The following is a 24297-nucleotide window of genomic DNA, read 5'->3' as shown; positions in this document are numbered from 1 at the left end:
GGGTCCTTATTATACCGGCGGAGGAACCGGTTCGACTTAAGAGTTGGAGAAGAAACCAAGTAAAACTTCTCCTTCCAGTTGCTCCACTTAGACACCTTATCCAGCGTCATCATGTATTCCGGGAGTATGGTTAGAGTATACCACGCTCCCCAACCGCCTGGGGCGCGGCTCATATAATGCATATGGGCAAACGCCTCAAAGCCAGGCGTCACATTTTGAAACTCGCAGGCGGTAATGTAACTCAAAATATTTACCCACGTGTTTGGAGTGAGCTGCCAGACGCCTAGCTCATACCCCCTTAAAATTGCCCTTACCCCTCTATGGAGAGGAAAGCGCAAGCCGGCTTTGAATTCCACCTTGTAGCAGCCAAAGTAATTATCGGCATTCACAATGTCGTCATCCAAGGCGACCGTCGCCTCCTCAGGCGGCACTTTAATGACCTAGTCGTTCCCTATGGGATGTTTGTCTTGAAAAGCTTTGAAGCTACCCTTCAAAGTCTCAATTTCCTTAGGGGACATACCCATCTGAGTAGGATTCGTTATGGATGGCCCTTTAGCCGCCTTCTGGTACTCATAGGCGGTTTCTTCCTGATCGGAGCAGGAAGCCTCTGAGCCGGACCTGTCAATGGCATCTTCGTCGTCTGACTCATTAATTTAACTTTAAGTAAAGGCGAATCCTTAGCCGTCTGACTCCTCCAAGATTCCGTCACTTAGAGTTGCGGGGACACGCGGAGAGGACTCTGCTTGCTCATCCGGTTCATGGTACTTCCCGTCTGGGGTCACCTCATCTACAGGCACTTCCATTGTACGCCTCCTCTTTGGCTTAATGGTCGTCTGCTTTGTTCAAGCCATTGTGTCCTGCATAGATACAAACACGGAGGGATTCGGGGATGAGCAAAGCATGTCCAAGCATCTAGAGATGGCACCCCCAGTCCTAGACTCAGCCGTACTTAGAGACTGGCTAACTACTGTCCTAGGTTGTGCCGTGTGTGTTGATGATGAATCCATTTATTGAAAACAATAAAAATACAAACGGTAACAGCTTGAAAGAGCTAAGAAGGGGAAAGACGGTTACCTCTGTTCAAACTCTAGAAAATTCTAAAAGCTGCCTCAAACGGTGATCGGTTTTGTCCACTTAAGGGGTAGACGGAAGCTTGAAAAATCAGCAACAGCCGGGGGCAGAGTCTCTCTCTCTAGAAATCTCTCTCTTTCTCTCTCTAGGAATTGCAAATAAGTCAACAATAAGAGTGAAAAGAGGGGGTTAAATCCATATTTAAAGAGGGGTAAAACGGGGGGCATCCCCGTCACACCCTAGAAGGTGAACTGTCTTTTTTACTGTACATCACCTACATGGAGTGCGTGTCACAACAACACGTGGCCTGCCACGTCACCCCTATGAGGGGCAAATGTTTAGGGTAAATATACTCTAGACACGTGGCCCAATCAGAGAAGGACACGAGTCAAGCTTGGATAGGTCCGACATGGGCCACTCACCAGGTGACACGTGTCAGCCTCAAATATCAGCTAGAATTGCGGTCTTCAGGGCCTAATTCCCAAGAAAGCCGCAAAACGCCGCAGCCCATTAGGTTAGAATAACCTAATGAGCACGTATTCCGATGACCTTATAATTAGGAAGATTTCCCCATTTTAGGGGTACATCCATTTTATTACACTACCCTACATTCTCTTTCATCAGAGAAAACACCTGATCTCGGGGTGCGAGAAGATCTCTCTTTACTCTTCCGCACTCTTTACATTCTCCAAACTTGTTCGAACTTGATCGTCGGAAGCGGAGCTCTAACCAACCGGAGTCTCCGTTTTTTGAAGGTATAAATTGCAACGGACCAGTCTTGGTGACGTAACTCTCCCGAGGGACAAAAACACCCAAAACATGTAGTATGATTTATAGCACCATTTCTTGTGCTACAAGGACATGATTGTCATAAATTATTTGCTCATGTGTTGGTTTAGAACTATACCGGATCGACCTATAAGAAAAATTTAAGAGATTTAAAATCGTCATAAGTATACTGCTCATTATGGCTTTCGGAACCTCTTTCCTCGACCATGAGTATTGTAAGTTCTCTTGTTTAAGTACTAGTCCGCTTTGATGTTTGTCAAACGTCTTCTGTACAAAAAGGTTATGAAAGAAACACTCGAGCGGCTATGTCCTCTTAGTAAGAGATGCTAACAATGCAAGACTGGGAATGTCCCCCTATTAACAATAAGGAACATGTCTTTGTTGTTACAAGTCCTCTCAAAGAGCGAGAGTTTGACAATGCATGGTCGTGCTAAGATGGATTTTAGAAAACATCTACCTACTGACAATTAAATTTGGAAATTCAAAAACACTTCTAGATGTAATAAGGATGAGGAAAAATCTTACCTTATAGTTCATGAAGAGACATTAAGTGACATAGGAAATAGGCTATACACTAAAAGCGCACTTGTCTGGAAGGACAAGTGGGAGATTGAAAGGAATGGTGTCCTTCGAACAAGGGTATTATTCCGATGGAGGATTCGGAATTATTAGAAAGCTAATTATTCAGAGAGGTCAAGTAATCGGAATGCCTAGCTGGAGGCCGCTTCCGATCAGTAATATTAATTCATAATTACTATTACAGCTTAATCTTGATTGAACCCGTCGGGTCACACCCAATTGAGTAACCGAATCAAAATGATGAATTAATCCGAAGGATTAAATTAGTTATTAGAGTATTACGAACATAGACGTCGAATATCAAGCTAAGAGCATTATCGAAACCATGCGTTATAAGTCGAATCAAATTTAGAAATCGTCGAGACGAGAAATCAAGCAAACAACAAGTAATAAATATATCCCTAGCCTCGGAATCCCCCGAGCAATCCGTAGGCTAGGGAAATAAAACTAGCCAATGCCGCAAGGTAGTGCTCGGCCGCAAGCGCAGCATGCTTAGCATGGCCGAGCATACTAGCTGAGTGTGCCTTGCGCGCATCGTATGGCTAGCAAGCACTTGCCGCAAGCGTCGAGCTGCTTGTGCACAAGGGGCTGGCAACAGCCCTCGCAAGCAAGGCACGCTAGGCCTCGCTAGCGAGGGCAACGCCCAGCAATAGTCCGCAGGCATGCGTGGCATGCCAGCTGGGCAGCTCGCACATGCTTCCGAGCTGGCATGCCCAGTCGAAGCACTAGGCAGCTAGCTGGTCGTGCCTTGGTGCCCAAGATTAGTAGGCCAGCTGGCGCTATGTGAGTGTGTCGTGTGAAGCCGAATGGTGTGAAGGGTTTTCCTTGGGGAACAAGGGGGTGGATGGTCCCCCCATGTGGTCCTCACCTACCTCTTGCTCAACATTTGTCATTTATTGTTTGTTGATTCATTACCTTTTAATTTGATTTTTAAATTAAATTAAATTGTAAAATGCCTTTTTACCAGCTCTCCCACAATGATGGGAGATTGGAATTCAAGGGCTCTAATGGAGGGTGGATTATAAGTCGTTGGAAACTAAAATTCCTTCAATCAAACTAAATTTATAACCAAACCTACACCTACTGTAGAGAATATTTCAACAATTATCCTAAACTTGAACTCCACTATGATCATACACTTAAGCATGGTGGCGTCCAAAGGGAAGGAAACGAGAGCAAAAGAGTCGCCAACAAGTTTTAGGAACATGTAAACCGTTCATAGGGTGAAGGTTACACCCCTTAATTATCCAGGAGATCGTCAACTCCAATAGGTCTGGAACCAAGACTGGAAGTTCGGGTATGAAGGTACAAATCTAGCCTAAAAGAGACTGAACCTGCCCTAATAATAGGTCTCTACTTTATTCTTCTTGTATTCATGTGCGCTTTCTAACTAACATACAATCATTAGGTTAACCCTAAACCTGTTTATCTATGTTGGTTGAATATTAATGCACAACAAAACTATTATTGGCGATCACTTGAATTATAATCAAATTAACCTAAAAAAGATTATTAATTATCTTATTAAACGTGATTACAAGTACAAGTTCCCTTTAAACATGCATAAAAGGCGTGATCAAAAAATAACAATAATATATATATCAAGCAACATGATAATCATCATAGTAATCCAAATAATTATAACAATTATAACAAAAATAATCATGTTAAAGCATAATAATAGCAAGATCCTAGGCATGATACTAACAAGATTAATAACAAACCCTAGCATGTCACTAAACAATAAAAATCAAAGCTTTAGCCCTAACATGATACTAATATGATATTAGAAAAAAAAAAAAGGAAGCATCATAGAAATCATAATTGATGTAAGAAACTTAATCATTACCCTAAACATGTTACTAGGAAGCAATCAAAATGATAATCTAAGCATGATTTCTATATCATAATATCAATTAAACAGTTAAAGTACTTACTTCGATGCCTCGTATCTCTTTCTAATAATAAAATACACGCGTTAGTAACTTCAAGGAAAATATAATAATCAAAACAATTAAATTAAATAATTGAAATAGAGATTTGGGGCCAAACCCTCAGAAATATCAAACCTTTCATGTCTAGGGCGAAGGCAACTTTGAACTTGGCTAGGTGTGTCTAGTGCTTATGTATGAGGAATTGTGATAGAGGGAAGGTTTAGAAAAAGAAGAGAGAGAGAATATGCTTTAGCTTAGAGAGAGAGAGGAATTAGAGAATTCTAGTTGAGAGTTGATCCTTTGAAAACGGAGGTCCAGGGACCCTATTTATAAGAAAATAGTCTGGAATCGATAGAAAAGAATCAGAGTTCGAAAAGGAATAAAACACTCTTTTGTCGCCAGCGACAGTGCTCGTCGCCAGGCGACAAAATCGTCGCCAGGCGACGTAACTGTCGTTTGGCGATGTAGAAGGCTTTCCACGCGTTTTCAACGCGGAATCTATTTTTCGATAAAATCAAGTCGTAAAATCCGTACGAAGGGTAAAATCGTAATTTCATTTAAAACACTTCTTTTATTCCAAATAAAACTCATAAAAAATAATTATCAATCCTAATGCCTTTTGGCTTCAAAAGAACCTTTTAGAAGATTCTAGAGGACTATAATAAATCCTAATTGCATTAGGAATGATAGTTCATAATAGGCCCTCCTCTATATCATTGGGCCGCATATAAGAACCAAACCGGTCCTAATGTAGTATTTTGGCCATAACTTCCTTATTATTCATCAGAATTGGGCTTATAATATATCGTTGGAAAGCTATTTTCGAGCCCAATCTAACTACACCATTATCGGACCCTTGTCATGGACCAAACTAAACTGGATTGGCTATTTTCATAAAATAGTGCAGGTTTTTGAAAACAGAAAGAAAGATTTTTAATAAAAACTAACCACAACATTAGACTTTCCACACTTTCACTTTATTCGAATATGATTCGACGCGAAAGGTATTTATCACCTGGTTTGGTTTTGGGGAGACACATTTGGGTGTCTACAGAAGCCCCCAATTTCACTGAGTTTGGAGAAACTTATGTTTCGAAAACAAAAGTCAAAGTAGCAATAGGGACGGAGAATGATTCAGAATGTTCTGCGATCCTAAATCATTCTTGTAACGCCGATACCTGCAAACTAGCGTTAGTTAAAACAGATAAAAGAGTTAAGAAATGCGTATCATGCACCGTCGAGCACACGTCTCTAGGGTAATTGATTTTTTTTGACGATCTTCCTCAAGCTAGGGGATAACTCCTGAAGACTGCTACGCCTGCAACTGCCTCCAATTTTTGTTGTTTTATGACCATCTTCCACATCTTAGGGAATATGATCGAAGATAACTACACTTGAAATCACCTCCTGCTTCTGACAACCTTCCACATCCTAGGGAACGCCGTTGAAGATAACTCTGCTTGTAGCCATCTTCAGTTTTGTGACAACTGTCCACATCCTAGGGAACGTCGTCTATCATTGTTGCTACATCTCGAGCTTTTTTCTTGAATCATAGTGACAACCTTCCCAATCATAGCAAAAGCTGTCGAAGACCGCCTCATCACGAACTGCTCTTCTCAAATCTTGGTGACAACCTCCACAATCTTGGCGAATGCCATCGAAGACCGCCCATCTCGTGCTATCTTCTCAATTCTTTGTGACAACCTCCACAATCTTAGCGAATGCTGTCGAAGACCGCCCATCTCGTGCTATTTTCTCAAATCTTGGTGACAACCTCCACAATCTTAGTGAATGTTGTCGAAGACCGCTCATTTTGTGCTATATTCTCAAATATAAGCTACAACCTCCACAATCTTAGCGAATGCTGTCGAAGACCGCCCATCTCGTGCTACCTTCTCAAATCTTGGTTACAACCTCCACAATCTTAGCGAATTCTGTCGAAGACCGGCCATCTCGTGCTATCTTCTCAAATCTAAGCGAGAGACCCTTTAATCTTAAAGTCCCCCTATTGAAGACTTCTTCATCTTCAATCTTCAAATTGACCCTTCCATCTTTGGAAAATCCTTATCAAGAACCATATCTAAGATTCTTAAAGGCTTCAAATTGATTTGTGGAAATCTCCCATCCTAGGAATTCTTTGTGAACCAATACTTCAGTGTTTGCGATGAGCCAATGTTTAGGCGCTTTAAGCTAAGTGAGACGATATTTTGTCAGGTCGATCACTTATTGCAATTGTAATCAAGCCGACTACTTAATCATGTCAAATTGCTTATAGGGGCTAATTGGCGTACTAACGAACCCGAAAATTGCTGCACTAGGTCCGCATAATCTAATATGGGGGCCACGCATTGTGTCGCCACACCAGCGCCCGCTGAAAAATGTGTCACCGCACTTTGCTTCTGTCGCCAGGCGACAGCCTTGTCATCTGGCGCTGGAGTTGGGTCTTCCCTATTTTGCTTTTGCTGCTGCTGTTTGTTGCTCGGTTTCGCTCCGAACTTTGAACTTGGTCGTTTCCAAATCCGCTCAAACCTTTTGTAAATAAAAGCTCTTCATCTCTAATTTACTGATCCACGTAATTTTGCTCAAACTCCTCTCATCTTGGAAGAATCTGATGTGTCATATTCGCGGTTTTTCGAAAAAATCGGGGAATGTTCTTGCTTGATGGGACTTACCTGCATTTATATTTTGGACTATAGGATTTTGCTCATCTTTTTAGTTATCTTAGGGTTGACCTAAGGCTTAGTTAAGACTTAATGTGTCTTTAACACATATGACTTGTCATGACTCGACTCAAAGTGCTTGACACATGTGTTAGACTCAATTCAAGATGATATGACACGACATGACTCAACGTTCATGACTCGTGTGTGCATTATAGTGTGACCGTGCGACTTGAAAAATGCAAAAAAGAAAAAATTTCCGTCATTTTTTTGTGGAGGGAACTGATTTTCTCCCGAAAAAGAAAGACACAAAAAGGAAGAAGTTTTTGATGGTGCATGTTGAATGAGCTTAGTCAAATGTTGTTTGATAATATCTCTCAAGGTGCAAGGATTAATTCATCCTAGGCTATCTCAATTGTTGACTCAAGGATGAAAGTATTTAGGTAACTTAGGCACGGAGGCTAAGCACTTCATACTTTGTGATGCAATGATGAGTGATTTTGTTATGACAAAGTATGCTTCAACGTTGTGTTAAGATTTCATGACAAAAGGTTCCTAAGGGAAGGACTATTTGATCATGTATCTGTGATGTGTGTGAAAGTGACACTAAAGCTAGGCTGCAAAGGCTAAGTGTGTGGAAAAATATATTGAAAAGAGTCAAATGGTGGTGACTCATACGCTAGGTAGGCTAATAATGTAGGGATTAAGCCTCCAAGTCTAGCTCTAGATGGATAGGGATGAGCATAGGAAAGTCCTTGATATGATCAATTATGAACGCAAATATGAATGCATTTTTATTACGACCGCACCTCGATGTGAGGTTGCCTACGTATCCGTTAGGAATCAGGCCAAATGTAGCTCTAGCCGAACCTCGCACAAGAGTGTATACCTCAAAAAGGTCTTTTGAAGGGTTGCAACGTGGTTAGGCTAAAGGTTTGAAGAAGAAGGGGATAAAGGCTCAAGACCCTCAATAAGCCCCCAAGGTGTGCAACATTGCTTTTGAATCTTTATATTTTTATGCTCGAGGCTTTTAACTCTTTTTTTTTAGCTCTCTTTTCTTTTTTTCATTTATATTTGGCTTTAACTTTTGCTTTTGAATTTATTTTATTTTTATAAGTGTTGGCAATCCCGATCATGCGGTCTATCACTCACTTGGCATTCATGTTTCTCAAGCACGGTACCGAGAACTCGATAAGAAACGCAATCCGAGACGTGTTCTTATCAAAGATATTTTCATATCAAAGACATTGGAACACTTTCCCTTTTGTACACTTTTACTATTTTGCTATTTTAATTCTTTTGATTCATTCAAGCTTTTGTTCTTCTGAAAAAATTGCATAAATAGCACACCATCCCATCCCAAGGTTAGGTAGACGTGGGTTAAAGAAAGAAAGGTCTATCGTTAGACGAGGCTCAAAGTGGTTTATCAAAAAAGGATGGTATATTTGAAAGGGTGAAGATGATATGATAGGCTACAAGGGGTGCCTCTAATCATGGGTGTACCTTGTGCTTAGTTCGGCATGGTTTTTTTTTTTTTTTTTTTAATGCGATGCAATGATCATATGCGAGGGAAGAAATGCTCATTTTATTAAAAGGGAAAAATAAAAAACCTAAAAAGCAAATCTAAGGGAAAATAAAAGGTGTCTATGCTAGACTTATTGGGGAAGGGATAAAGAAATAGAAAAAAAAGAGGTCACGAAATCTTGTCTTTGAAGCTCGCTTCGTGTCTTGTGTTTTATCATCACTCGGTCTTCTTTCTAATTGGAGGTATAGGAAGCTTTTTATTGTCGATCAAATATTGGATTGCCTCCTTTAGCTTTCAATAGCTCTCAGTAGTATGACCCCTACCTTGATGGTACTTGCAATGTGCATCTGGATTCCAGCTAGGCAATCTTTTTTCAGGTGCGGGATCTTGAATGGGTCAAATGGGAGTAATGAGTCCCTTAATATGGAGTCGATCGAAGGCAGCATCATAGCTCATCCCAATGGGGGTAAAGTATTTCCTTAGTTGCTTCTTAGATCCTTGGTTATCCATGGCTAAGACTTCACTAAAATCAAAGGTACTAACATTGTTACTAGAGTGGGCGTTTTCGGAAGAAGAAGGATTGTCGTTCTTCTTTCCTTTCTAGCCACCGTGGTTACTATTATTAGTAGTTTTTTGCTTTGCGAGGTCATCTTCGATCTCGATGCCTATGTCATAGACGGCCTTGAAAGTATTCAAGTTGTGTTGATATTTTAAGTGCTTTGAATACTTTTCTTGTAAATTTTTGATGAACATCCTCACGGATTCTTTTTCAGTAGGAACTTCTATCATATTGGCGGAAGTTTCCTTCCGTTTGTTAAAGAAAGAAGTAAAGCCTTCATTCTCTTTTTGTCTTAAGATCTCAAGTTGTCTATAGTCGCTTTCAACTTGAATATTACACCTATATCTATCAATGAAAGAGTTTACAATGGCATCCCAAGTAGAGGTTTTCTCTTTGTCAAGGGAAAAGAAACATTGTTGACACACAGTTTCGAGTGATAAAGAAAACAATGTATGAAAAATTTTCTTATTTATCCCCATAATGTTCATTATTGTCTCAAACGCTCTTAAATGGAAATAAGGGTTATCTGTTGCCTTGAACTTAGGGATGTCACTGGCATTGAACTTTTGCGGAAGAAGCTCCTTGTCCACCAAGACCCCTTGCGAGCTAATGCCCTGGAATCTATAGTCATTGGATATTTTGCTCAAGCTCTCTTGCATGAGCTCCATTTGTTGTTGTTTCACAGGGTCATTGATTTGAAGGGTTAAGGTCTTCAACACCTCAGTTACGCTGGCCATTTGCTTCTTAAGCTCATTGACTTCTTCTTGACTCGCCATTATCTTCTTAGATTTTCTTTTCCGACTGACTAGTTTATCAAAAAGGAGTATTTGAACGAATGTATTGTCCTTAATTAAGCGCCTTTCTCTCCTTGACCAAGTGTTGTGGGAAGGGAAATTATGGATAAGTTTTTCATTTTTGACTCAAGGACTATTCAACATGCAATAGATGGGAAGAGATCATGGAAGAAAGAGGAGAATGATAGGTATGAAAAAGTATGTAGAAAGTGAAAAAATGATGTATATGGGAATATATAGAAGAATTTAGGAATAAAGTGGACCCCCAACTCAAATGACGGAAAGGACGCGCATACGAGACTCTCTAGACATGGTCAAAATGTGACATATTAGGTGTGTGCTTTTAGTGGTGAATGTGAATGACATACTTTGACTCTTGTGTGAGACCATGGGACTATGTGCCTAGACTCATTTAAGAACTGAACATGATCACCGCCATTAATAAACTGATCAAACTGATTAATAAACTGTTTAATTAGACTCTTTGTGATGACTCGAGCAACAAATTGAACTATCGCCAAAGCAACAGGACTGTCGCCGCACACTGCAGTGCAGTGCCAGACGACAGGGTTGTCGCTCAGAATTGCACAACAGCGTTTGGCGCCACAGCCTAAATTTTTGCGCCATTGCTGGAACATCGATCTGGGACTGTTTTTAGTATTTTTACTCTAAAGGGACAGGCCTAAAGTCATACTAAGTCGGTTTGATTAGTTTATTAGCCTTTAATTAGTCAAGTTAATTAATTAATTAATTAGGCAAAGTCCTTTTAGTCATTAATTAGTTTAGACTTAATCATAAGTCAAACAAACGGTTAGGAAAAACACATAGAGTATGCACAGAAAATAATGCACAAGTAGTCACGTAGTCACAATATGATGCAATGAATTTGCAACCTACCCATGGCTCTAGTTCTCTAAAGTTCAAGATATGGGTTAGTTAAAGAGGGTCCATGGTTACGAGTCCGGATGCACCGCATGGAAGCCTTACCTTAGGAAGGGTTGGTGCGTGTGGATGGGACCCCACGAGTTAAACTCGCTTCCATGATTTAGTGAATTCAACATTCTCGGATGTACCCTTCGTTGCCAGGAGCGTTCGATTGGGTAGATGGAGCATGAATTCCTAGAGGGTTATGTCCATATGACCATATGTAGAACACATATGGGTTTCAGAAAAGAGAGAAAAACTCAATCAGGAAGTAGAATCGAGCCAACAGTGCTAGAACCAGTCAAAACAAGAAGGCAGAGTTCTGGCTCGGTATTGGAAGAACACGGCGCCAGAAACAGAGTCAGTCGCCAAAAAATGACTCTGTCGCCTGACAACAAAATTGTCGCGCAGGCGACGAGGCCATTTTTCAGGCGATGCACTCGGTTTTCTAGACGCTAGTTCCTACATGCCTCATCAGCTTTCTGTGTTCTTAGAATTTTCCAGTTTTCGCAGTATTATTTCGATTCTACTTGTGAAAGATATCGCAAATTTGCTACGTGTAAAAATTCTATGTTTTTGACTCATTACGGATGGTCTTTCCAATGAAAACTTTTTTTATGCATATGACAATAATGTTAATCAAAATTACGCACATGAAATACTTAGAACTTTTCGAGTCTCATCCACTCATTCTAAATCATTGCCAAAATAAATTATAGGAATTAAAATAGAAAATCCTCCCTAGTGGAGTCACCAAAAACTTTAGGGAATATTTCAAGCATTATCCCAAACTTGAACCCCACTATGACCATACACTTAAGCATGGTGGCGTCCAAAGGGAAGGAAACGAGAGCAAAAGAGTCGCTAACAAGTTTTAGGAACTTGTAAACCGTTCACAGGGTGAAGGTTACACCCCTTAACGATCCAGGAGATCGTCAAGTCCAATAGGTTTGGAACCAGGACTGGAAGTTCGGGGATGAAGGTACAAATCCAACCTAAAAGAAACTAAACCTACTCTAATAATAGGCCTCTACTTTATTCTTCTTGTATTCATGTGCGCTTTCTGACTAACATACAATAATTAGGTTAACCCTAAACCTGTTTTTCTATGTTGGTTAAATATTAATGCACAACAAAATTATTATTGGTGATCACTTAAATTATAATCAAATTAACCTAAACAAGATTATTAATTATCTTATTAAGCGTGATTACAAGTACAAGTTCCATTTAAACATGCATAAAAGGCGTGATCAAGCAATAACAATAATATATATATCAAGCAACATGATAATCATCATAATAATCCAAATAATTATAACAATTATAACAAAAATAATCATGTTAAAGCATAATAATAGCAAGATCCTAGGCATGATACTAACAAGAATAATAACAAACCCTAGCATGTCAGTAAACAATAAAAATCAAAGCTTTAGCCCTAACATGATACTAACATGATATTAGAAAAGAAAATAGGAAGCATCATAGATATCATAATTGATATAAGAAACTTAATCATTACCCTAAACATGATACTAGGAAGCAATCAAAATAATAATCTAAGCATGATTTCTATATCATAATATCAATTAAACAATTAAAGTACTTACTTCGATGCCTCGTATCTCTTTCTAATCACAAAATACACGCGTTAGTAACTTCAAGGAAAATATAATAATCAAAACAATTAAATTAAATAATTGAAATAGATATTTGGGGCCAAACCCTCAGAAATATCAAACCTTTCATGTCTAGGGCGAAGGCAACTTCGAACTTGGCTATGTGTGTCTAGTGCTTATGTATGAGGAATTGTGAGAGAGGGAAGGTTTAGAAAAATAAGAGAGAGAGAATAAGCTTTAGCTTAGGGAGAGAGAGGAATTAGAGAATTCTAGTTGAGAGTTGATCCTTTGAAAACGGAGGTCCAGGGACCCTATTTGTAAGAAAATAGTCTGAAATCAATAGAAAAGAATCAGAGTTCGAAAAGGAATAAAACACTCTTCGCCAGGCGACGAAACTGTCGTTTGGCGATGCAGAAGGTTTTCCACGCGTTTTCAACGCGAAATCTATTTTTCGATAAAATCAAGTCGTAAAATCCGTACGAAGGGTAAAATCGTAATTTCATTTAAAACACTTTTTTTATTCTAAATAAAACTCATAAAACATAATTATCAATCCTAATCCCTTTAGGATTCAAAAAAACCTTCTAGAAGATTCTAGAAGACTATAATCAATCCTACTTTCATTATGAATGATAATTCATAATAGGCCGTCCTCTACATCATTGGGCCGCATATTAGAACCAAACCGGGCCTAGTTTAGTATTTTTGGCCATAAATTCCTCATTATTCATCGAAATTGGGCTTTTAATATATCGTTGGAAAGCTCTTTTCAAGCCTAATCCAACTACACCATTATCGGACCCTTGTCATGGACCAAACTAAACTGGATTGGTTATTTTCATATAATAGAGCAGGTTTTAAAAAACAGAACGAAAGATTTTTAATAAAAAAACTAACCACAACATTAGACTTTCCACACTTTCACTTCATTCGATTATGATTCGACGCGAATGGTATTCATCACCGGGTTTGGTTTTGGGGAGACACATTTGGGTGTCTACACCTAGTAATAGGGCAAGTTCAGTTCGAACCACTTGGAATGGGGGGAAGTTTCCTATGGCCAATGTCATGCTACTTCGAAAGGTAAGATGGTGGTGTAGGTTATCTAATTCAAATAATCAAACCAAGTAAATCAATATATCAAGACACTTGGGATTTGGGATCCACATGTAATTGCAATGGGCATACATTAATCGGGTTGGAGATTGATTAATTCGAGTATTGCAAGGGCAGATAGACAATTCAATCAAAAGAGCTCAACAAGCTATCTCCTAGAGGTCTAGCTATCGCTAACTACGAAAGACTCTAACTAGCTAGGAACTTCACTAACCAAGCTCAATCGACAAATGCGAGCTACAAATCAATGGTCCGTATCAATGTAGGCACACAATGCAATCTAGTATGACAATTAAAGTTAGCTATCTTTTAGCTAATCACACACGTGCACAAAATCAATCAACCAATTTAATCACAATGCTAAATCAATCAAAAACCCCCAATTAGCTATGATCCATCACTCAAACATGCTTCACCACATCCCTAGCAAGTAAACTACTCACAATCCATGGAAGAAGTCAATATCAAAACTAAACAATTCAACAAATTAATCATCATCATTTCAATTAAACAAATTCAATCAACTAATCAATAAACTTGAACAATCAACAAAACAATTGAAATCAAAAGCTAAAGATTGCATTAAAGTAAAAGAAATCCTTACAAACTTTGATGAACTCAAAGGAAATGTTCTTAGAATCATCAATCATCAACCATGAGTTTCTCCCTCTAAAATTCTTCCCTAATGAATTCCTTAATCCCCTCCCTCTCTAAAAATAGAAGAAAAATCTATATATAGTAAAGTTAACAAAGAGAAGTTGGTTAGATCTTCCAAAATAGACCCGTACAGGCGCGTCCTTCTTCAAGAAAATGCACGGCCGCGCAAAAGAGGGTATGGAATAGGGGAAGCAACAGGCGCGGCCGTGCCAGAACACCGCGCGCCCGCGCCACCATACTGCGTGGCCTCGCCATTGTCACATGCGCCCGCACCTGGGAGCAGGGCAGCTCTCTTCCCTTTCAACTTGACGCTCCTCGTGCGCTCCACTTGGTGTGCTTGATGAACACGGAGCATGGCAGATTCTAAAAAAAATCACCCTAAAAGAGAACAAATGAGTGTCATAAATGACACTCATCAAATTCCCCCAAGCTAAACTTTTGCTTGTCCTCGAGCAAAACCAAGCAAGCAAGAAAGGGATGAAAGACTTATTCAAAGAGGAAAAAGAAAGACATGAGATGAGAATATACACTAAGACTCTCTATCGTAGGAATCACGGTTGTTTTTAGCTATAACAAGCCCTTTAAACCCCAAAGTCGCTTATGAGGACGAGTGAGGTCTCATAAAGGTTTCATAAGAGCTTAACCCATAACTCTCAACAAACAAACATGAGGCAAATCACAAAAATAAAAGAAATTAAAAGAAAAGTAAAATCAAAACCTTTACGAATTGGACTTTACAAAATGACTACACTTCAAATGAATCAACAACTTTCTTAAGCAAATAGGGGTATGCATGTTCCAAGATATCCGAGGTTGATTGAAACATAGAATATCCTAAGCGTAGAGAACTAGTGATCACAATCCACCTTCATCCCATTCAATCTTACCGCGTTCTCCCTACTAGTCTCAAATTCCCTCTAGTGAGCATCTCAATAGCTCCTCGAAGGAACCGGAAAAGAAAATATTTCAGGCTACTCGACATCTTGACTATGCATTCCCTCTTCATAGGCTATAACTCATAATTCCCTCCCCCGATATGTGACTCAACCTCTAGGTCAAAAGGACTTTCAAAGGTTGTAATGAAAGGGCAAAAAGGGTGAGGGTAGGCTTAAAATTTAGAATTTGGTGGTATTCCTAATTAGTGAAGCAAAAGGGTGATCAAGCCTTCTCCTCATAACTAAGTAATCACTAAACAAAAACAAACTAGCACCCCCAAGCTTATTCAAAGCTATACTCACAATCATATATACAAAAAGCGTAAATGCTCCTCCCCCAAGCTTAAATGAAGCATTGTCCTCAATGCTTAAAAGGGAGAAAAGATTAACATCAAAATATTTTTTGCATTTTTCTCATTTTTCACTTTAATATTTTTTTGCATTTTTCAAATTCATAACAATTGTCCTCGCTTCTTTTAACTAGCTTTTCAACTTTGCACTTGAATGTCCTTGCCTTTTTTAACTATGGACGGCTTTTTCATTTATTTACTTGCCATTATTCACAAAATATACAAAATATAAGCTTGTTTACAAATAAGAACCAATACCCAAACTCATATACTACAATCTCCAATAACATGATCATTTGCTTCATAAAAACCAAAAATGGAACAAAAATGAAACAAAAGGCGCAAAATTCTAAAGATGTGGCTTGAAAAGAAGGGAAAAAGGCTCAAATGGTTAGCAAGAAGGCAAATGTAAACCCAAAAACCAAAAATAATGAAGACTTTCCTAGAAAAGAAAAATTACCACCCCGAAAAGATGCCTTTGTCCTCCCTAGATGGTTCAGTCTCGATCTTGAGAATTATGAGTCAAGATTCTAGATTAGGTCCGCAATAGTCAAGGATTCATGCCGCTCATGCAAGTATGTGTAGAAGGCTTGAAAAATTGTAAACCTCACATTGATGTAGCAAAAACTCACTATTGGTGTCAAATCGACTATAGGAAGCAACTACCAAACATGCCACAAACAAGTAGAATCGGATTTCATGATCCTCCTAGTTCTTAGACACACTACCTTAGCATACGCCATCCTAGAATCATCCAAGCATATTCTCAAACCGTGTATACCACTACCAACTAGGAAGATGTTCATTCAAAAGCAAAAGTTTGTTGGTATATAGTCCAATTCACAAGAAAGATAACAAAAAGAAAAATAAAGCCTCAAAAACTTTATACAAACCAAAAGAACAAGAAAGAGAAGAAAAGAAAAGAAAAGAAAAGAAATAAAAGTAAAGAAAAATAAAGAAAATAGGAAAACAAAGATAAAGGAAGAGTAGGAAAGTAAAGAAAGGAACAAAGAAGCAAGTATAACACGTAATTCCCAATCGTCATACAAGTGATCAATTGACAACATCGCCAATGATCCCAAACACTCTAAGGTGTTACAAGCATACATCCTCGAAGCGTTCAAATTCTCCTAAAACTAATCCTAATCTATGTATCCAAGAAAAGTAGAGAAATAAAAGAAAGTAAATAAGAAGGATCTCACCGGGCTTCCAAGCAATGCGAAAAAAATAAGGTGAATGATCAACCACCTTCATTAAGCTCCAAGAAACAATAGCATCATCATCAAAGCCAAGAGAGAAGAAAAATAGAAAATAGAGCTATAAACAAAGAAAACGGTTAGTAACTTCAAAACAAAATAAAAGAAAGCAAAACTAAATAAAATGAAATACAAAGCAAAAATCAAGGTAAACTACCAAAAAGTAAGAATAGGCAAAGAAAACTAAAGGAACTATTCACTAAATTAGCAACTAATCACTTAAACTACAAGATTTGGATTTAAGGGATTTGGATTCAAGGGTTTTGGATAATAGGGCTTTGGATTCATGGGAGCAAATAACATGCATCATCATCATCATCATAGAAATCATCAACACAACAACATTATAAAGAGAGAAAGAAAAGATATGGAAAGCTCATAAAAACAGCAATCAAACACCATCAATAATAGACACAAAATACAACTCAACATCCCATCAATACAAAGCAAGTATCACATAAAATAAGAGATGGAGGAAAAAGGCACAAAATAGGGGAACTAGCTACCACTCAGCCCAGCACTATCAAGGTCATCCCCGTCATAGGAGAACCCGGATGGGGGACCATAAGGATCCCATCCCCCGGTGTAACCGGGTGGTCGACCATAGTGCCCCTTGAATTTGTCTTGTTGCCAAGGGGCAATGGGAGTATATTGCTCGGGCAAAGAGAACGGTAGTGGATGATCGGGGTGAACATAGGGGTAGTTAGGATCACCCCTATAATCGCTCCCATCGTGAACACGGTAATCGTAGTTACCGTGCTCATCGGGGAATAAGCGAGTCACGGTGTTTGACCCCGGGGATCCTTGCCAATATGGGTACCCACTTGATGGTATAGGACCAAGTTAGGGTGGAAAGTATGGGTATTTAACCGCGAGGGAAACCTCCCCACGGTTAACACTCGCATCATATAAATATTGTTGTTGGAGAAACATACCTTGTTGCATCTCCAAGATTCCTCTCATTTGGTGATAAATTGCCTTGAAGTCTTGGTCGTACATGCCTTCCAATCTAATTTGCATCCCCTTCATTTGTGCACTTAAAGCATCCATATTGGGGTTAGCAAATTTGTGATGTTGTTGATCTTGATGTTGTTGTCGTGGTTGTCGTTGTTGTTGTTGTTGTTGTTGTAGTTGTTCTTCTTCTTCTTCATCTTGTTCTTCTCTCATCTCCTCATCAACATCACCATAGGGGAGGCGGTTATTCAAGGGTACATGCCACATATTAGGCACATCCTCTCGGTGGATAGAAGTCAAGAAGGGGTTAGGGAGATAGCACCAATGTTTGTTCTACCTAAGCCAATCAAACACCTCATCATCTTCATTCTTAGACAAAAATTGCACTTGCTTCAATTGTGCAATGTCGAGGTAGAGGATGCTCGAACTACCCACCGGAGTACAAGAGGGTAAGTAGTGGTCCAGATGAAGGTTGGTTGCGAGCCTCATAACCATACTACCACAAGGGATCTCTTCGGACTCCCTTTCTTGTAACCCCTTGCAATATCTCAAGAACATGTACCCTAAGTTCAAATGACCCCGGTACTCCTCTCTAGTAGCCAACCAAAGTATCCGGAGCTCCAATTGACTCATCTTTCCAAATTCTTGCTTAGGGATTATCGAATATCCCAAAAGCCTATGAAGAACTCTTAGACACGGTTCGAATACCTTGGTTATGGCGGCATACCGAGTAATGAAATCGCCTTCCCCCGATATATTATCCTACCAGGAATTTTGGTCATACTCATTTTTGAAGAAGAACTCAAGGTGCAAGACATCCGCCCCCGGATTAAGATCGAGTGTCGCATTGAACTCGGCAAGAGAAATATCATGATGAATGTTGAAAAGAAATGGACCCGGTAGTTATCATCCTCTACCACCTCACATGAAACCGTAGCCAAAAATTCCAAATTTGGCTCAAGGTAGTTACGGTAACACGTGCTCACAAAGGTGCTCATGCGAAGATTGCTAAACAATTCCCTCAAATCCTCATCAATACCCAATTTGATCATGTCTTGTTGAAAGTAGTGTCGAGAGGGTTTAAGGGATCGATTCTTTTTTAGCTTGGCATATCGAGCTTTTTAGATTGGGTCATTGATTTTTATCTTAGGAAAAGGAGTAGGTTGTCGTGTTTGGGAAGTAGAGGGGTTTGAAGAAGGTTCTTCGATTGTGATGTTGGTATTTCGTTTCTTAGAGGAAAAGGCTCGAACAAGCTTCGACATTGTGTTTCCCCCAAATTTATCAACTCAAAATCCAATCAATTAACACTACAAACACCGCAAAAAGACCACAAATCACTTCCAATCACCAATATCACAACTCCTTACCAATAACTCCAATCACACAAACAACAACTTACTACCAATATTCAAAATTTTCAACTTCTCACAATCACCACCAATTAAACCAAATTTGCTTCACAAACATACAACAACACAATGTGAGTAAAAATCAATCAACAATCAACACAAATAATCAACCAAATATTACATTCAATCAATAAATTCATCAAAACACATACTACTACTATTCACAACCATAAACAATCAAATTCTTGCAACAATAAGGTATAAAAATGCAAATAAGAGTTGAAGAAGATGATTATACAATACTAGAAGCAAGATTGAACAAGAATTAACCACCAATTCCCACCAAACCGTAAAGCCCCAAATTTGGTCTTCAATGGAGGAGAGAATTGGAGATTAAAAATGGAAGAAAGTAGTATGATTATTGTTGTAAAAGATGAATTTGTAGAAGAAAAATGTTGATTTTTGATGGATTTTCAATGAATTGATGATGAAATATGAGAGAAATGGTGCTAAGGTTTCGGTTCTTTAGAGTAAGAATGAGGGTCGTGCATGCAAGAATGAGGTTAAGGGGTAATGAGGGAAAGAAAGAAGAAAGAAAATAAATAGAGTCTCGGCGTTGCCCAGGTGCGCGGCCGCGCGACCTGGCTTCCTGGCGTGCCCGCGCCATTGTGGCTTCCTTTCTTGAAATTGTTGCTTGGTTTTTCTCAAAAGAAAGAGGGTAGTTCTGCCCCTGCTGGTGCGTGCGCACCAGCCAAGGCCAAGGGGGGCTTGCTCCCTCTTGTGCTTACTCTCGTGCTCGCGCTCTCATCGACGCCCACTAGCGTCATGATCAAGTGATACCCACGAGGAGGGCAGACCAAAAATCACTTGTTCATGATTTAAATTCACGGGAACGCACTTGCACATCAATTTCTCCTTCACCTTAATTCAAATCAAACCTCTTGATACCTTCAATATTCACTAAAATTGTCGGAAATCTTAATCAACTCAATCCCGAGGTACCTTACCCTTTCACCTCAAAATTCGATAAAATCGAACATATTTTCATCAAAAACACGAAACACCTTTCCATTACTTATGCTTGCTTGAAATAATCCAATTCACATGAAATTAACCTATCAATCCAAATACAAAACAAGTGAAAGAAAGGAATACAAAAGAAAATTAAGAAAAATAGAAATCAAAAGAAAAGGGTTAGAAAACCGGGTTGCCTCCCGGGAAGCGCTTGCTTAAGGTCCTTAGCTCGACCCTTCCTCCAAATCATGGAGGATCAAAGAACACCACCTTGTTCAAAGTGGCGGATGGAACAAACTCCTCTTCAATTTTTAGCAACCTCACATTGTTGCTAGATGAAACTTCACTTGATGAAACCTCAAAAGCAAGCCTCTCTTGCTTCAACTTCATTTTTTTCTTCCTAGAAGCTCTCGCCTTCTTCTTTGCCTTGTTCCTTTTAGTAGACGGTTTCTCACCATCCACACTCTTGGAATCATCCTCCTCCTCTTGAGGGTAAAGCTCAAACCAATGAGGAATGTCAATCACCTCCTCGTCCATGGGCTTGGAAAACTCCTTTTTCTCTTCACTAACCTTCTTGCAATCAAAACTCAAAAGCACATCATCACAAATCTCAAGAACATCGTTAGTTGAAGAGTCAATCAGGCATACATTATCAATGGAGCGAGGGGAACTAACACACTTGGTTCCATTAACAAAGGACAAGGACTCATACATCAGTTTTAGCTCAAAACTTGCCTTATTTCTACCAACTCTTAAAGTGATTAGGCCTCCCTTAACATCAATTAAAGCTCCCGAAGTAGCTAAGAAAAGTCTCCCAAGAATGATAGGTATGTGGTCATCTTCATCAATTTCAAGCACAATAAAATCTACGGGAATAGTAAAACCACCTATCTTAAGGGGAACATCCTCAACCCTTCCTTTGGGGAACTTAATGGATCTATCGGCCAATTGCAAAGTCATGTTGGTAGGAAGAAGCCCTCCTAGCTTATGCCTCTTGAAGACGGAATAAGGCATGATACTAGCACTAGCACCAAGATCACACAATGCATTTTCAAACAATTTGCCTTTAAACAATCTTTTTGGGTAAGTCATTGTGAATCAAAGCACTACAACACTCCCTAACCTCTACTGAATCTATCTCATTACACTCTCTCTTGCCATTGAAGATCTCCTTAAGAAATTTGTAGTATCTAGGCATTTGGGTCATGACTTCGGTGAGAGGGATTGAAAGATGAACTTCCTTCAACATATCAAGGAACCTTCCAAATTTCTAATCAATTTTGTTCCTCAAAAACTTTTGGGGGTATGGAAGGTTGGGTTTTATCACTTCCTCTTGCACTTTCTCAACACTCTTCTTTTTCTCTTGAGCTTCCTCTTTGCTCACATTCTTTGACACATCGTTCTCTTCTTTCTCATTTGAGTCACTCCTCTTCTCATCCTCCTCACTCATCCTAGCATTATCTTTCCAGGTATCGGCTAGTTGAGTGATTTGGGTCTCAAGCATTTTGTTGTGTGTCATCTTCTCATTGAATTTCTTATCACTCACCGCCATGTAAGTGTTCAAAAATTTTGTTTGGTTTTCAATGATCTCCTCCAAGTTTGTTCTAGAAGATGAGGTTGAGCATATGAATTATCACCTTGGGTCATTCGAACAAAACCGGGTGGGGACCCCTTTGAGCATTGTTTTGAAAATTTCCCCTACCTTGGTTGTTCCAATTACCCCTATTTTGATTTTGACCATAACCTTGATTATGGTTACCATAACCTTGGTATGATTACCATAATTTTGGTTTTGATTTTGGCTACTATAACCTTGGTTGTTATAGTCACCTCAGAAATTTTGGTTCCCTTGGTTCCTATAACCACCACCTCGGTTACAGTTGTCAAAATTCCCATGGTTGTAATTCCTATTACATTGACCTCTTTGATTCTCAAACCTAGAATCATTATTGTTTGACACATAATTCACATGCTCATTCACATTTCCATCTTGATCATCACAAACATCCATACATGCATGAGGGCAATTAGAAGCATCATGATCATACGATCCACAAACATCACAAAACAAGCAACCACTAGGCATGTTACTAGAAGAGGGAGAGGGTTGAGAATTAAAAGACATACCTCTCCCCTTAGATTGGAAGGGAAGATTCCAAACTTGGGAGGTAGCACTTTCCAACTTTGCGTTGATAGTGGACATTTCCTTCCCCAAGTTTGTCATTTGTGAGGATAGATTGTTGATTGCATTAAGATGATCAACCGAGTACACCAAACTCTTGCTAGTTGACTCCCTTTCTCCGTCTTGCTAATCTCTATAGTACCTCACTACGTCTTCAATCATGTCTACCACTTTCTCCTCTGTTTTATTCATAATGGGATCTCCGGCTCCTCCATCTAGACATGACTTTCCTTCAGGACTAAGGCCACCATAGAAGATTTGAATAATTTTGTAAGTAGGAATTCCGTGGTGAGGACATTCTCTTTGATACTCCTTGTACCTCTCCCATGCTTCAAAAGACTTTCACTAGGCTTTTGCTTGAAACCTTCAATCAAAGCTCTAGCCTCCGCCATTTTCTTTTGTGGATGGAAACGAGATAGAAATTCCTTGGTCACTTCGTCCCATATCCTTAGAGAATTCGGCTTGACCTCCTTGTCTAGCCATTCCAAGGCACGCCCTATGAGGGAAAAGGGAAAAAGCTTGAGGCGGATAAATTCTTGGGAAATTCCATTCACTTTGATAGTGTTGCAATACTTTTCGAACTCCTTAAGATGATTTAGTGGACTTTCATGCTTGTCCCCACTAAATTGTCGCCTCTCTATCAAAGTGATAATTGTCGGCCTTATTTCAAAATCATTTGCAGGTGTTGTAGGTGGAGCAATACCACTCTCAAATCTATAAGCACCGGGAGTTCCCAACTCCTTCAAAGCAACCCTTGGATTTTCTCCCATGCTTGCTTGTTCTTCTTGTTGTGGTCTTCTTCACTTGAAGGGCTAGAACTCAAAGAACATCTAGCAACTCTTATCCTTGCAAATGTCCTCTCAATTTCCGGATCAAAAGGTACTAAATTCCTTCCTCTTGTCCTATGCATACAATCTCAAAGAAACAATTAGTAGCACGGCTACAAGTGCAGCCTAAAAGAGAAAAATCTTTTTGTATTTTTGAAATGAAATGAAATAGACTCAACAACAATAGCAAACAACTACGCCACTCCCCGGCAACGGCGCCATTTTGATGGAGGGTGGATTCTAGGTCATTGGAAACTAAAATTCCTCCAATCAAACTAAATTTATAACCAAACCTACACCCAGTAATAGGGCAAGTTCAGGTCGAACCACTAGGATTGGGGGGAAGTTTGCTACGGCCAATGTCAAGCTACTTCGAAAGGTAAGATGGTGGTGTAGGTATATCTAATTCAACTAATCAAACCAAGTAAATCAATATATCAAGACACTAGGGATTTAGGATCCACATGTAATTGCAACGAACACACACTAATCGGGTTGAGATTGATTAATTCGAGTATTGCAAGGGAAGATAGACAATGAAATCAAAAGAGCTCAACAAGCTATCTCCTAGAGGTCTAGCTAGCGCCAACCACGAAAGACTCTAACTAGGTGACAGGTTAAAGTCGTATCACCTAATCAAAAGTATTACCTAAATCCTCTAACTAAAGTAGATAGGGAAGTAGGGTCGAATCCACAGGGAAACAAGTCTTTCTATTCCTAATTAATTAAAGCAATCTAAATTATTAAGTAACAAATTATTATTATTGAATGGAAACTAGACTACTAAGAATAAAGGTAGAGAGAAATCAATGAATAAAAGACCTAGGGCATAGGTTCACCAATAAATAATACTCCAGGGTAAAACATAACAATCAATCATCAATGCATCAGTTAATCAGGTCATAAAGGGCTTTTGCTACGTATTACAAACATAGAATTAATCTACCGGTATTAAATCACATATCTCGAATCTTGACTTAACCATTTATAAGTTAACCTGACTATTGAAACTAAGCCTAAACATCAATTCTCATCTCTCGAATCTCGAATCAATATTGCTAAACTCATACATATTAAACCTGCGCAAGTCTAATTGCATAACATTAAATCAATCAATAGGAAATTAATCTAGCATTGAAAATCAACAACAATAAATTACCCCTTCATATTATTTATGGATCCCACAACCCTAGAAAGAAA

At 39.1% G+C, this 24297-nt stretch overlaps 1 non-coding gene across 1 annotated transcript; it reads left to right on the top strand.

The window, feature by feature from the left end:
- The first annotated feature begins 22550 nt into the window (after positions 1-22550).
- Positions 22551-22655, top strand: LOC145590254 (small nucleolar RNA R71). Its single transcript, XR_014101892.1, has one exon. It is a non-coding gene; the product is annotated as a small nucleolar RNA R71 (small nucleolar RNA).
- The last annotated feature ends 1642 nt before the right edge of the window (positions 22656-24297 follow it).

Source organism: Chenopodium album, chromosome 17 (genome assembly GCF_948465745.1).
Source record: "Chenopodium album chromosome 17, dcCheAlbu1.1, whole genome shotgun sequence".
Lineage (NCBI taxonomy): Eukaryota > Viridiplantae > Streptophyta > Magnoliopsida > Caryophyllales > Amaranthaceae > Chenopodium > Chenopodium album.
This window is presented reverse-complemented; position numbering and strand designations above follow the sequence as displayed.